Genomic DNA, 15,306 nt, shown 5'->3' with positions numbered 1-15,306 from the left:
TGTATTAGTGTAGAAAAAACACTTTTTGCACTTGTGATAATGTTGAAAAACCACTTTTCGCACTTGTGTTAGTGTTGAAAAACCACTTTTCGCACTTGTGTTAGTGTTGAAAAACCACTTTTCGCACTTGTGTTAGTGTTGAAAAACCAGTTTTCGCACTTGTGTTGGTGCAGGAAACCACTTTTGCACTTGTATTAGTGTGGAAAAACCACTTTTCGCACTTGTGTTAGTGTTGAAAAACCACTTTTCGCACTTGTGGTGGTGTTGAAAAACCAGTTTTCGCACTTGTGTTGGTGCAGGAAACCACTTTTGCACTTGTATTAGTGTGGAAAAAACACTTTTCGCACTTGTGATAGTGTTGAAAAACCACTTTTCGCACTTGTGTTAGTGTGGAAAAAACACTTTTTGCACTTGTGATAGTGTTGAAAAAACACTTTTCGCACTTGTGTTGGTGCAGGAAACCACTTTTGCACTTGTATTGGTGTGGAAAAAACACTTTTTGCACTTATGATAGTGTTGAAAAACTACTTTTCGCACTTGTGTTAGTGTTGAAAAAACACTTTTCGCACTTGTGTTAGTTTTGAAAAACCACTTTTCGCACTTGTGTTGGTGCAGGAAACCACATTTGCACTTGTATTAGTGTAGAAAAAACACTTTTTGCACTTGTGATAGTGTTGAAAAACCACTTTTCGCACTTGTGTTGGTGCAGGAAACCACTTTTGCACTTGTATTAGTGTGGAAAAACCACTTTTCGCACTTGTGTTAGTGTTGAAAAACCACTTTTCGCACTTGTGTTGGTGCAGGAAACCACTTTTGCACTTGTATTAGTGTGGAAAAAACACTTTTTGCACTTGTGATAGTGTTGAAAAACCACTTTTCGCACTTGTGTTAGTGTTGAAAAACCACTTTTCGCACTTGTGTTAGTGTTGAAAAACCACTTTTCGCACTTGTGTTAGTATTGGTGCAGGAAACCACTTTTGCACTTGTATTAATGTGGAAAAAACACTTTTTGCACTTGTGATAGTGTTGAAAAAACACTTTTCGCACTTGTGTTAGTGTTGAAAAACCACTTTTCGCACTTGTGTTGGTGCAGGAAACCACTTTTGCACTTGTATTAGTGTGGAAAAAACACTTTTTGCACTTATGATAGTGTTGAAAAACCACTTTTCGCACTTGTGTTAGTGTTGAAAAACCAGTTTTCGCACTTGTGTTGGTGCAGGAAACCACTTTTGCACTTGTATTAGTGTAGAAAAAACACTTTTTGCACTTGTGATAATGTTGAAAAACCACTTTTCGCACTTGTGTTAGTGTTGAAAAACCACTTTTCGCACTTGTGTTAGTGTTGAAAAACCACTTTTCGCACTTGTGTTAGTGTTGAAAAACCACTTTTCGCACTTGTGTTGGTGCAGGAAACCACTTTTGCACTTGTATTAGTGTGGAAAAAACACTTTTTGCACTTGTGATAGTGTGGAAAAAAAAAATTTTTCGCACTTGTGTTAGTGTTGAAAAACCACTTTTCGCACGTGTTCGTGTTAAAAACCACTTTTCGCACTTGTGTTGGTGCAGGAAACCACTTTTGCACTTGTATTAGTGTGGAAAAACCACTTTTCGCACTTGTGTTAGTGTTGAAAAACCACTTTTCGCACTTGTGTTAGTGTTGAAAAACCAGTTTTCGCACTTGTGTTGGTGCAGGAAACCACTTTTGCACTTGTATTAGTGTGGAAAAAACACTTTTCGCACTTGTGATAGTGTTGAAAAACCACTTTTCGCACTTGTGTTAGTGTGGAAAAAACACTTTTTGCACTTGTGATAGTGTTGAAAAAACACTTTTCGCACTTGTGTTAGTGTTGAAAAACCACTTTTCGCACTTGTGTTGGTGCAGGAAACCACTTTTGCACTTGTATTGGTGTGGAAAAAACACTTTTTGCACTTATGATAGTGTTGAAAAACCACTTTTCGCACTTGTGTTAGTGTTGAAAAAACACTTTTCGCACTTGTGTTAGTTTTGAAAAACCACTTTTCGCACTTGTGTTGGTGCAGGAAACCACATTTGCACTTGTATTAGTGTGGAAAAAACACTTTTTGCACTTGTGATAGTGTTGAAAAAACACTTTTCGCACTTGTGTTAGTTTTGAAAAACCACTTTTCGCACTTGTGTTGGTGCAGGAAACCACATTTGCACTTGTATTAGTGTGGAAAAAACACTTTTTGCACTTGTGTTAGTTTTGAAAAACCACTTTTCGCACTTGTGTTGGTGCAGGAAACCACATTTGCACTTGTATTAGTGTGGTAAACCACTTTTCGCACTTGTGTTAGTGTTGAAAAACCACTTTTCGCACTTGTGTTGGTGCAGGAAACCACTTTTGCACTTGTATTAGTGTGGAAAAAACACTTTTCGCACTTGTGTTAGTGTTGAAAAACCACTTTTCGCACTTGTGTTAGTGTTGAAAAACCACTTTTCGCACTTGTGTTAGTGTTGAAAAACCACTTTTCGCACTTGTGTTAGTATTGGTGCAGGAAACCACTTTTGCACTTGTATTAATGTGGAAAAAACACTTTTTGCACTTGTGATAGTGTTGAAAAAACACTTTTCGCACTTGTGTTAGTGTTGAAAAACCACTTTTCGCACTTGTGTTGGTGCAGGAAACCACTTTTGCACTTGTATTAGTGTGGAAAAAACACTTTTTGCACTTATGATAGTGTTGAAAAACCACTTTTCGCACTTGTGTTAGTGTTGAAAAACCAGTTTTCGCACTTGTGTTGGTGCAGGAAACCACTTTTGCACTTGTATTAGTGTAGAAAAAACACTTTTTGCACTTGTGATAATGTTGAAAAACCACTTTTCGCACTTGTGTTAGTGTTGAAAAACCACTTTTCGCACTTGTGTTAGTGTTGAAAAACCACTTTTCGCACTTGTGTTAGTGTTGAAAAACCAGTTTTCGCACTTGTGTTGGTGCAGGAAACCACTTTTGCACTTGTATTAGTGTGGAAAAAACACTTTTTGCACTTGTGATAGTGTGGAAAAAACACTTTTCGCACTTGTGTTAGTGTTGAAAAACCACTTTTCGCACGTGTTCGTGTTAAAAACCACTTTTCGCACTTGTGTTGGTGCAGGAAACCACTTTTGCACTTGTATTAGTGTGGAAAAACCACTTTTCGCACTTGTGTTAGTGTTGAAAAACCACTTTTCGCACTTGTGGTGGTGTTGAAAAACCAGTTTTCGCACTTGTGTTGGTGCAGGAAACCACTTTTGCACTTGTATTAGTGTGGAAAAAACACTTTTCGCACTTGTGATAGTGTTGAAAAACCACTTTTCGCACTTGTGTTAGTGTGGAAAAAACACTTTTTGCACTTGTGATAGTGTTGAAAAAACACTTTTCGCACTTGTGTTGGTGCAGGAAACCACTTTTGCACTTGTATTGGTGTGGAAAAAACACTTTTTGCACTTATGATAGTGTTGAAAAACTACTTTTCGCACTTGTGTTAGTGTTGAAAAAACACTTTTCGCACTTGTGTTAGTTTTGAAAAACCACTTTTCGCACTTGTGTTGGTGCAGGAAACCACATTTGCACTTGTATTAGTGTGGAAAAAACACTTTTTGCACTTGTGATAGTGTTGAAAAACCACTTTTCGCACTTGTGTTGGTGCAGGAAACCACTTTTGCACTTGTATTAGTGTGGAAAAACCACTTTTCGCACTTGTGTTAGTGTTGAAAAACCACTTTTCGCACTTGTGTTGGTGCAGGAAACCACTTTTGCACTTGTATTAGTGTGGAAAAAACACTTTTTGCACTTGTGATAGTGTTGAAAAACCACTTTTCGCACTTGTGTTAGTGTTGAAAAACCACTTTTCGCACTTGTGTTAGTGTTGAAAAACCACTTTTCGCACTTGTGTTAGTATTGGTGCAGGAAACCACTTTTGCACTTGTATTAATGTGGAAAAAACACTTTTTGCACTTGTGATAGTGTTGAAAAAACACTTTTCGCACTTGTGTTAGTGTTGAAAAACCACTTTTCGCACTTGTGTTGGTGCAGGAAACCACTTTTGCACTTGTATTAGTGTGGAAAAAACACTTTTTGCACTTATGATAGTGTTGAAAAACCACTTTTCGCACTTGTGTTAGTGTTGAAAAACCAGTTTTCGCACTTGTGTTGGTGCAGGAAACCACTTTTGCACTTGTATTAGTGTAGAAAAAACACTTTTTGCACTTGTGATAATGTTGAAAAACCACTTTTCGCACTTGTGTTAGTGTTGAAAAACCACTTTTCGCACTTGTGTTAGTGTTGAAAAACCACTTTTCGCACTTGTGTTAGTGTTGAAAAACCACTTTTCGCACTTGTGTTGGTGCAGGAAACCACTTTTGCACTTGTATTAGTGTGGAAAAAACACTTTTTGCACTTGTGATAGTGTGGAAAAAAAATTTTTTTCGCACTTGTGTTAGTGTTGAAAAACCACTTTTCGCACGTGTTCGTGTTAAAAACCACTTTTCGCACTTGTGTTGGTGCAGGAAACCACTTTTGCACTTGTATTAGTGTGGAAAAACCACTTTTCGCACTTGTGTTAGTGTTGAAAAACCACTTTTCGCACTTGTGTTAGTGTTGAAAAACCAGTTTTCGCACTTGTGTTGGTGCAGGAAACCACTTTTGCACTTGTATTAGTGTGGAAAAAACACTTTTCGCACTTGTGATAGTGTTGAAAAACCACTTTTCGCACTTGTGTTAGTGTGGAAAAAACACTTTTTGCACTTGTGATAGTGTTGAAAAAACACTTTTCGCACTTGTGTTAGTGTTGAAAAACCACTTTTCGCACTTGTGTTGGTGCAGGAAACCACTTTTGCACTTGTATTGGTGTGGAAAAAACACTTTTTGCACTTATGATAGTGTTGAAAAACCACTTTTCGCACTTGTGTTAGTGTTGAAAAAACACTTTTCGCACTTGTGTTAGTTTTGAAAAACCACTTTTCGCACTTGTGTTGGTGCAGGAAACCACATTTGCACTTGTATTAGTGTGGAAAAAACACTTTTTGCACTTGTGATAGTGTTGAAAAAACACTTTTCGCACTTGTGTTAGTTTTGAAAAACCACTTTTCGCACTTGTGTTGGTGCAGGAAACCACATTTGCACTTGTATTAGTGTGGAAAAAACACTTTTTGCACTTGTGTTAGTTTTGAAAAACCACTTTTCGCACTTGTGTTGGTGCAGGAAACCACATTTGCACTTGTATTAGTGTGGTAAACCACTTTTCGCACTTGTGTTAGTGTTGAAAAACCACTTTTCGCACTTGTGTTGGTGCAGGAAACCACTTTTGCACTTGTATTAGTGTGGAAAAAACACTTTTCGCACTTGTGCTAGTGTTGAAAAACCACTTTTCGCACTTGTGTTAGTGTTGAAAAACCACTTTTCGCACTTGTGTTAGTGTTGAAAAACCACTTTTCGCACTTGTGTTAGTATTGGTGCAGGAAACCACTTTTGCACTTGTATTAATGTGGAAAAAACACTTTTTGCACTTGTGATAGTGTTGAAAAAACACTTTTCGCACTTGTGTTAGTGTTGAAAAACCACTTTTCGCACTTGTGTTGGTGCAGGAAACCACTTTTGCACTTGTATTAGTGTGGAAAAAACACTTTTTGCACTTATGATAGTGTTGAAAAACCACTTTTCGCACTTGTGTTAGTGTTGAAAAACCAGTTTTCGCACTTGTGTTGGTGCAGGAAACCACTTTTGCACTTGTATTAGTGTAGAAAAAACACTTTTTGCACTTGTGATAATGTTGAAAAACCACTTTTCGCACTTGTGTTAGTGTTGAAAAACCACTTTTCGCACTTGTGTTAGTGTTGAAAAACCACTTTTCGCACTTGTGTTAGTGTTGAAAAACCAGTTTTCGCACTTGTGTTGGTGCAGGAAACCACTTTTGCACTTGTATTAGTGTGGAAAAAACACTTTTTGCACTTGTGATAGTGTGGAAAAAACACTTTTCGCACTTGTGTTAGTGTTGAAAAACCACTTTTCGCACGTGTTCATGTTAAAAACCACTTTTCGCACTTGTGTTGGTGCAGGAAACCACTTTTGCACTTGTATTAGTGTGGAAAAACCACTTTTCGCACTTGTGATAGTGTTGAAAAACCACTTTTCGCACTTGTGGTAGTGTTGAAAAACCAGTTTTCGCACTTGTGTTGGTGCAGGAAACCACTTTTGCACTTGTATTAGTGTGGAAAAAACACTTTTCGCACTTGTGTTAGTGTGGAAAAAACACTTTTTGCACTTGTGATAGTGTTGAAAAAACACTTTTCGCACTTGTGTTAGTGTTGAAAAACCACTTTTCGCACTTGTGTTGGTGCAGGAAACCACTTTTGCACTTGTATTGGTGTGGAAAAAACACTTTTTGCACTTATGATAGTGTTGAAAAACCACTTTTCGCACTTGTGTTAGTGTTGAAAAAACACTTTTCGCACTTATGTTAGTTTTGAAAAACCACTTTTCGCACTTGTGTTGGTGCAGGAAACCACATTTGCACTTGTATTAGTGTGGAAAAAACACTTTTTGCACTTGTGATAGTGTTGAAAAACCACTTTTCGCACTTGTGTTGGTGCAGGAAACCACTTTTGCACTTGTATTAGTGTGGAAAAACCACTTTTCGCACTTGTGTTAGTGTTGAAAAACCACTTTTCGCACTTGTGTTGGTGCAGGAAACCACTTTTGCACTTGTATTAGTGTGGAAAAAACACTTTTTGCACTTGTGATAGTGTTGAAAAACCACTTTTCGCACTTGTGTTAGTGTTGAAAAACCACTTTTCGCACTTGTGTTAGTGTTGAAAAACCACTTTTCGCACTTGTGTTAGTATTGGTGCAGGAAACCACTTTTGCACTTGTATTAATGTGGAAAAAACACTTTTTGCACTTGTGATAGTGTTGAAAAAACACTTTTCGCACTTGTGTTAGTGTTGAAAAACCACTTTTCGCACTTGTGTTGGTGCAGGAAACCACTTTTGCACTTGTATTAGTGTGGAAAAAACACTTTTTGCACTTATGATAGTGTTGAAAAACCACTTTTCGCACTTGTGTTAGTGTTGAAAAACCAGTTTTCGCACTTGTGTTGGTGCAGGAAACCACTTTTGCACTTGTATTAGTGTAGAAAAAACACTTTTTGCACTTGTGATAATGTTGAAAAACCACTTTTCGCACTTGTGTTAGTGTTGAAAAACCACTTTTCGCACTTGTGTTAGTGTTGAAAAACCACTTTTCGCACTTGTGTTAGTGTTGAAAAACCAGTTTTCGCACTTGTGTTGGTGCAGGAAACCACTTTTGCACTTGTATTAGTGTGGAAAAAACACTTTTTGCACTTGTGATAGTGTGGAAAAAACACTTTTCGCACTTGTGTTAGTGTTGAAAAACCACTTTTCGCACGTGTTCGTGTTAAAAACCACTTTTCGCACTTGTGTTGGTGCAGGAAACCACTTTTGCACTTGTATTAGTGTGGAAAAACCACTTTTCGCACTTGTGTTAGTGTTGAAAAACCACTTTTCGCACTTGTGTTAGTGTTGAAAAACCAGTTTTCGCACTTGTGTTGGTGCAGGAAACCACTTTTGCACTTGCATTAGTGTGGAAAAAACACTTTTCGCACTTGTGTTAGTGTTGAAAAACCACTTTTCGCACTTGTGTTAGTGTTGAAAAACCACTTTTCGCACTTGTGTTAGTGTTGAAAAACCACTTTTCGCACTTGTGTTGGTGCAGGAAACCACTTTTGCACTTGTATTAGTGTGGAAAAAACACTTTTTGCACTTGTGTTAGTTTTGAAAAACCACTTTTCGCACTTGTGTTGGTGCAGGAAACCACATTTGCACTTGTATTAGTGTGGAAAAAACACTTTTCGCACTTGTGTTAGTGTTGAAAAACCACTTTTCGCACGTGTTGGTGCAGGAAACCACATTTGCACTTGTATTAGTGTGGAAAAAACACTTTTTGCACTTGTGTTAGTTTTGAAAAACCACTTTTCGCACTTGTGTTGGTGCAGGAAACCACATTTGCACTTGTATTAGTGTGGAAAAAACACTTTTCGCACTTGTGTTAGTGTTGAAAAACCACTTTTCGCACGTGTTGGTGCAGGAAACCACTTTTGCACTTGTATTAGTGTGGAAAAAACACTTTTCGCACTTGTGTTAGTGTTGAAAAACCACTTTTCGCACTTGTGTTAGTGTTGAAAAACCACTTTTCGCACTTGTGTTGGTGCAGGAAACCACTTTTGCACTTGTATTAGTGTGGAAAAAACACTTTTTGCACTTGTGATAGTGTTGAAAAACCACTTTTCGCACTTGTGTTAGTGTTGAAAATCCACTTTTCCCACTTGTGTTGGTGCAGCAAAACCACTTTTGCACTTGTATTAGTGTGGAAAAAACACTTTTTGCACTTGTGATAGTGTTGAAAAACCACTTTTCGCACTTGTGTTAGTGTGGAAAAAACACTTTTTGCACTTGTGATAGTGTTGAAAAACTACTTTTCGCACTTGTGTTAGTGTGGAAAAAACACTTTTTGCACTTGTGATAGTGTTGAAAAACCACTTTTCACACTTGCGTTAGTGTTGAAAATCCACTTTTCCCACTTGTGTTGGTGCAGGAAACCACTTTTGCACTTGTATTAGTGTGGAAAAAACACTTTTTGCACTTGTGATAGTGTTGAAAAACCACTTTTCGCACTTGTGTTAGTGTTGAAAATCCACTTTTCCCACTTGTGTTGGTGCAGGAAACCACTTTTGCACTTATATTAGTGTGGAAAAAACACTTTTTGCACATGTGATAGTGTTGAAAAACCACTTTTCGCACTTGTGTTGGTGCAGGAAACCACTTTTGCACTTGTATTAGTGTGGAAAAACCACTTTTCGCACTTGTTTTAGTGTTGAAAACCACTTTTCGCACTTGTGTTGGTGCAGGAAACCACTTTTGCACTTGTATTAGTGTGGAAAAAACACTTTTTGCACTTGTGATAGTGTTGAAAAACCACTTTTCGCACTTGTGTTAGTGTTGAAAAACCACTTTTCGCACTTGTGTTAGTGTTGAAAAACCACTTTTCGCACTTGTGTTAGTATTGGTGCAGGAAACCACTTTTGCACTTGTATTAATGTGGAAAAAACACTTTTTGCACTTGTGATAGTGTTGAAAAACCACTTTTTGCACTTGTGTTAGTGTTGAAAAACCACTTTTCGCACTTGTGTTGGTGCAGGAAACCACTTTTGCACTTGTATTAGTGTGGAAAAAACACTTTTTGCACTTATGATAGTGTTGAAAAACCACTTTTCGCACTTGTGTTAGTGTTGAAAAACAGTTTTCGCACTTGTGTTGGTGCAGGAAACCACTTTTGCACTTGTATTAGTGTAGAAAAAACACTTTTTGCACTTGTGATAATGTTGAAAAACCACTTTTCGCACTTGTGTTAGTGTTGAAAAACCACTTTTCGCACTTGTGTTAGTGTTGAAAAACCACTTTTCGCACTTGTGTTAGTGTTGAAAAACCAGTTTTCGCACTTGTGTTGGTGCAGGAAACCACTTTTGCACTTGTGATAGTGTGGAAAAACCCTTTTCGCACTTGTGTTAGTGTTGAAAAACCAGTTTTCGCACTTGTGTTGGTGCAGGAAACCACTTTTGCACTTGTATTAGTGTGGAAAAAACCCTTTTTGCACTTGTGATAGTGTTGAAAAACCACTTTTCGCACTTGTGTTAGTGTTGAAAAACCACTTTTCGCACTTGTGTTGGTGCAGGAAACCACTTTTGCACTTGTATTAGTGTGGAAAAAACACTTTTTGCACTTGTGATAGTGTTGAAAAAAACACTTTTCGCACTTGTGTTAGTGTTGAAAAACCACTTTTCGCACTTGTGTTAGTGTTGAAAAACCACTTTTGCACTTGTATTAGTGTGGAAAAAACGCTTTTTGCACTTGTGTTAGTTTTGAAAAACCACTTTTCGCACTTGTGTTGGTGCAGGAAACCACATTTGCACTTGTATTATTGTGGAAAAAACACTTTTCGCACTTGTGTTAGTGTTGAAAAACCACTTTTCGCACGTGTTCGTGTTGAAAAACCACTTTTCGCACTTGTGTTGGTGCAGGAAACCACTTTTGCACTTGTATTAGTGTGGAAAAAACACTTTTCGCACTTGTGTTAGTGTTGAAAAACCACTTTTCGCACTTGTGTTAGTGTTGAAAAACCACTTTTCGCACTTGTGTTGGTGCAGGAAACCACTTTTGCACTTGTATTAGTGTGGAAAAAACACTTTTTGCACTTGTGATAGTGTTGAAAAACCACTTTTCGCACTTGTGTTAGTGTTGAAAATCCACTTTTCCCACTTGTGTTGGTGCAGCAAAACCACTTTTGCACTTGTATTAGTGTGGAAAAAACACTTTTTGCACTTGTGATAGTGTTGAAAAACCACTTTTCGCACTTGTGTTAGTGTGGAAAAAACACTTTTTGCACTTGTGATAGTGTTGAAAAACTACTTTTCGCACTTGTGTTAGTGTGGAAAAAAACACTTTTTGCACTTGTGATAGTGTTGAAAAACCACTTTTCGCACTTGCGTTAGTGTTGAAAATCCACTTTTCCCACTTGTGTTGGTGCAGGAAACCACTTTTGCACTTGTATTAGTGTGGAAAAAACACTTTTTGCACTTGTGATAGTGTTGAAAAACCACTTTTCGCACTTGTGTTAGTGTTGAAAATCCACTTTTCCCACTTGTGTTGGTGCAGGAAACCACTTTTGCACTTATATTAGTGTGGAAAAAACACTTTTTGCACATGTGATAGTGTTGAAAAACCACTTTTCGCACTTGTGTTGGTGCAGGAAACCACTTTTGCACTTGTATTAGTGTGGAAAAACCACTTTTCGCACTTGTGTTAGTGTTGAAAACCACTTTCGCACTTGTGTTGGTGCAGGAAACCACTTTTGCACTTGTATTAGTGTGGAAAAAACACTTTTTGCACTTGTGATAGTGTTGAAAAACCACTTTTCGCACTTGTGTTAGTGTTGAAAAACCACTTTTCGCACTTGTGTTAGTGTTGAAAAACCACTTTTCGCACTTGTGTTAGTATTGGTGCAGGAAACCACTTTTGCACTTGTATTAATGTGGAAAAAACACTTTTTGCACTTGTGATAGTGTTGAAAAACCACTTTTTGCACTTGTGTTAGTGTTGAAAAACCACTTTTCGCACTTGTGTTGGTGCAGGAAACCACTTTTGCACTTGTATTAGTGTGGAAAAAAACACTTTTTGCACTTATGATAGTGTTGAAAAACCACTTTTCGCACTTGTGTTAGTGTTGAAAAACCAGTTTTCGCACTTGTGTTGGTGCAGGAAACCACTTTTGCACTTGTATTAGTGTAGAAAAAACACTTTTTGCACTTGTGATAATGTTGAAAAACCACTTTTCGCACTTGTGTTAGTGTTGAAAAACCACTTTTCGCACTTGTGTTAGTGTTGAAAAACCACTTTTCGCACTTGTGTTAGTGTTGAAAAACAGTTTTCGCACTTGTGTTGGTGCAGGAAACCACTTTTGCACTTGTGATAGTGTGGAAAAACCACTTTTCGCACTTGTGTTAGTGTTGAAAAACCAGTTTTCGCACTTGTGTTGGTGCAGGAAACCACTTTTGCACTTGTATTAGTGTGGAAAAAACCCTTTTTGCACTTGTGATAGTGTTGAAAAACCACTTTTCGCACTTGTGTTAGTGTTGAAAAACCACTTTTCGCACTTGTGTTGGTGCAGGAAACCACTTTTGCACTTGTATTAGTGTGGAAAAAACACTTTTTGCACTTGTGATAGTGTTGAAAAAACACTTTTCGCACTTGTGTTAGTGTTGAAAAACCACTTTTCGCACTTGTGTTAGTGTTGAAAAACCACTTTTGCACTTGTATTAGTGTGGAAAAAACGCTTTTTGCACTTGTGTTAGTTTTGAAAAACCACTTTTCGCACTTGTGTTGGTGCAGGAAACCACATTTGCACTTGTATTATTGTGGAAAAAACACTTTTCGCACTTGTGTTAGTGTTGAAAAACCACTTTTCGCACGTGTTCGTGTTGAAAAACCACTTTTCGCACTTGTGTTGGTGCAGGAAACCACTTTTGCACTTGTATTAGTGTGGAAAAACACTTTTCGCACTTGTGTTAGTGTTGAAAAAAACCACTTTTCCCACTTGTGTTGGTGCAGGAAACCACTTTTGCACTTGTATTAGTGTGGAAAAAACACTTTTTGCACTTGTGATAGTGTTGAAAAACCACTTTTCGCACTTGTGTTTGTGTTGAAAATCCACTTTTCCCACGTGTTGGTGCAGGAAACCACTTTTGCATTTGTATGAGTGTGGAAAAAACACTTTTTGCAATTGTGATAGTGTTGAAAAACCACTTTTCGCACTTGTGTTAGTGTTGAAAAACCACTTTTCGCACTTGTGTTGGTGCAGGAAACCACTTTTGCACTTGTATTAGTGTGGAAAAACCACTTTTCGCACTTGTGTTAGTGTTGAAAAACCACTTTTCGCACTTGTGTTGGTGCAGGAAACCACTTTTGCACTTGTATTAGTGTGGAAAAACACTTTTCGCACTTGTGTTAGTGTTGAAAAACCACTTTTCGCACTTGTGTTAGTGTTGAAAAACCACTTTTCGCACTTGTGTTGGTGCAGGAAACCACTTTGCACTTGTATTAGTGTGGAAAAAACACTTTTTGCACTTGTGATAGTGTTGAAAAAACACTTTTCGCACTTGTGTTAGTTTTGAAAAACCACTTTTCGCACTTGTGTTGGTGCAGGAAACCACATTTGCACTTGTATTAGTGTGGAAAAAAACACTTTTCGCACTTGTGTTAGTGTTGAAAAACCACTTTTCGCACTTGTGTTAGTGTTGAAAAAACCACTTTTGCACTTGTATTAGTGTGGAAAAAACACTTTTTGCACTTGTGTTAGTTTTGAAAAACCACTTTTCGCACTTGTGTTGGTGCAGGAAACCACATTTGCACTTGTATTAGTGTGGAAAAAACACTTTTCGCACTTGTGTTAGTGTTGAAAAACCACTTTTCGCACGTGTTCGTGTTAAAAACCACTTTTCGCACTTGTGTTGGTGCAGGAAACCACTTTTGCACTTGTATTAGTGTGGAAAAAACCACTTTTCGCACTTGTGTTAGTGTTGAAAAACCACTTTTCGCACTTGTGTTAGTGTTGAAAAACCAGTTTTCGCACTTGTGTTGGTGCAGGAAACCACTTTTGCACTTGTATTAGTGTGGAAAAAACACTTTTCGCACTTGTGATAGTGTTGAAAAACCACTTTTCGCACTTGTGTTAGTGTGGAAAAAACACTTTTTGCACTTGTGATAGTGTTGAAAAAACACTTTTCGCACTTGTGTTAGTGTTGAAAAACCACTTTTCGCACTTGTGTTGGTGCAGGAAACCACTTTTGCAACTTATATTAGTGTGGAAAAAACACTTTTTGCACTTATGATAGTGTTGAAAAACCACTTTTCGCACTTGTGTTAGTGTTGAAAAAACACTTTTCGCACTTGTGTTAGTTTTGAAAAACCACTTTTCGCACTTGTGTTGGTGTAGGAAACCACATTTGCACTTGTATTAGTGTGGAAAAAACACTTTTTGCACTTGTGATAGTGTTGAAAAACCACTTTTCGCACTTGTGTTAGTGTGGAAAAAACACTTTTTGCACTTGTGATAGTGTTGAAAAACTACTTTTCGCACTTGTGGTTAGTGTGGAAAAAACACTTTTTGCACTTGTGATAGTGTTGAAAAACCACTTTTCGCACTTGCGTTAGTGTTGAAAATCCACTTTTCCCACTTGTGTTGGTGCAGGAAACCACTTTTGCACTTGTATTAGTGTGGAAAAAACACTTTTTGCACTTGTGATAGTGTTGAAAAACCACTTTTCGCACTTGTGTTAGTGTTGAAAATCCACTTTTCCCACTTGTGTTGGTGCAGGAAACCACTTTTGCACTTATATTAGTGTGGAAAAAACACTTTTTGCACATGTGATAGTGTTGAAAAACCACTTTTCGCACTTGTGTTGGTGCAGGAAACCACTTTTGCACTTGTATTAGTGTGGAAAAACCACTTTTCGCACTTGTGTTAGTGTTGAAAACCACTTTTCGCACTTGTGTTGGTGCAGGAAACCACTTTTGCACTTGTATTAGTGTGGAAAAAACACTTTTTGCACTTGTGATAGTGTTGAAAAACCACTTTTCGCACTTGTGTTAGTGTTGAAAAACCACTTTCGCACTTGTGTTAGTGTTGAAAAACCACTTTTCGCACTTGTGTTAGTATTGGTGCAGGAAACCACTTTTGCACTTGTATTAATGTGGAAAAAACACTTTTTGCACTTGTGATAGTGTTGAAAAACCACTTTTTGCACTTGTGTTAGTGTTGAAAAACCACTTTTCGCACTTGTGTTGGTGCAGGAAACCACTTTTGCACTTGTATTAGTGTGGAAAAAACACTTTTTGCACTTATGATAGTGTTGAAAAACCACTTTTCGCACTTGTGTTAGTGTTGAAAAACCAGTTTTCGCACTTGTGTTGGTGCAGGAAACCACTTTTGCACTTGTATTAGTGTAGAAAAAACACTTTTTGCACTTGTGATAATGTTGAAAAACCACTTTTCGCACTTGTGTTAGTGTTGAAAAACCACTTTTCGCACTTGTGTTAGTGTTGAAAAACCACTTTTCGCACTTGTGTTAGTGTTGAAAAACCAGTTTTCGCACTTGTGTTGGTGCAGGAAACCACTTTTGCACTTGTGATAGTGTGGAAAAACCACTTTTCGCACTTGTGTTAGTGTTGAAAAACCAGTTTTCGCACTTGTGTTGGTGCAGGAAACCACTTTTGCACTTGTATTAGTGTGGAAAAAACCCTTTTTGCACTTGTGATAGTGTTGAAAAACCACTTTTCGCACTTGTGTTAGTGTTGAAAAACCACTTTTCGCACTTGTGTTGGTGCAGGAAACCACTTTTGCACTTGTATTAGTGTGGAAAAAACACTTTTTGCACTTGTGATAGTGTTGAAAAACCACTTTTCGCACTTGTGTTAGTGTTGAAAAACCACTTTTGCACTTGTATTAGTGTGGAAAAAACGCTTTTTGCACTTGTGTTAGTTTTGAAAAACCACTTTTCGCACTTGTGTTGGTGCAGGAAACCACATTTGCACTTGTATTATTGTGGAAAAAACACTTTTCGCACTTGTGTTAGTGTTGAAAAACCACTTTTCGCACGTGTTCGTGTTGAAAAACCACTTTTCGCACTTGTGTTGGTGCAGGAAACCACTTTTGCACTTGTATTAGTGTGGAAAAACAC

This window comes from Myxine glutinosa, chromosome 3 (genome assembly GCF_964187855.1).
Source record: "Myxine glutinosa chromosome 3, kmMyxGlut1.1, whole genome shotgun sequence".
In the NCBI taxonomy this organism is placed as follows: domain Eukaryota; kingdom Metazoa; phylum Chordata; class Myxini; order Myxiniformes; family Myxinidae; genus Myxine; species Myxine glutinosa.
This window is presented reverse-complemented; position numbering follows the sequence as displayed.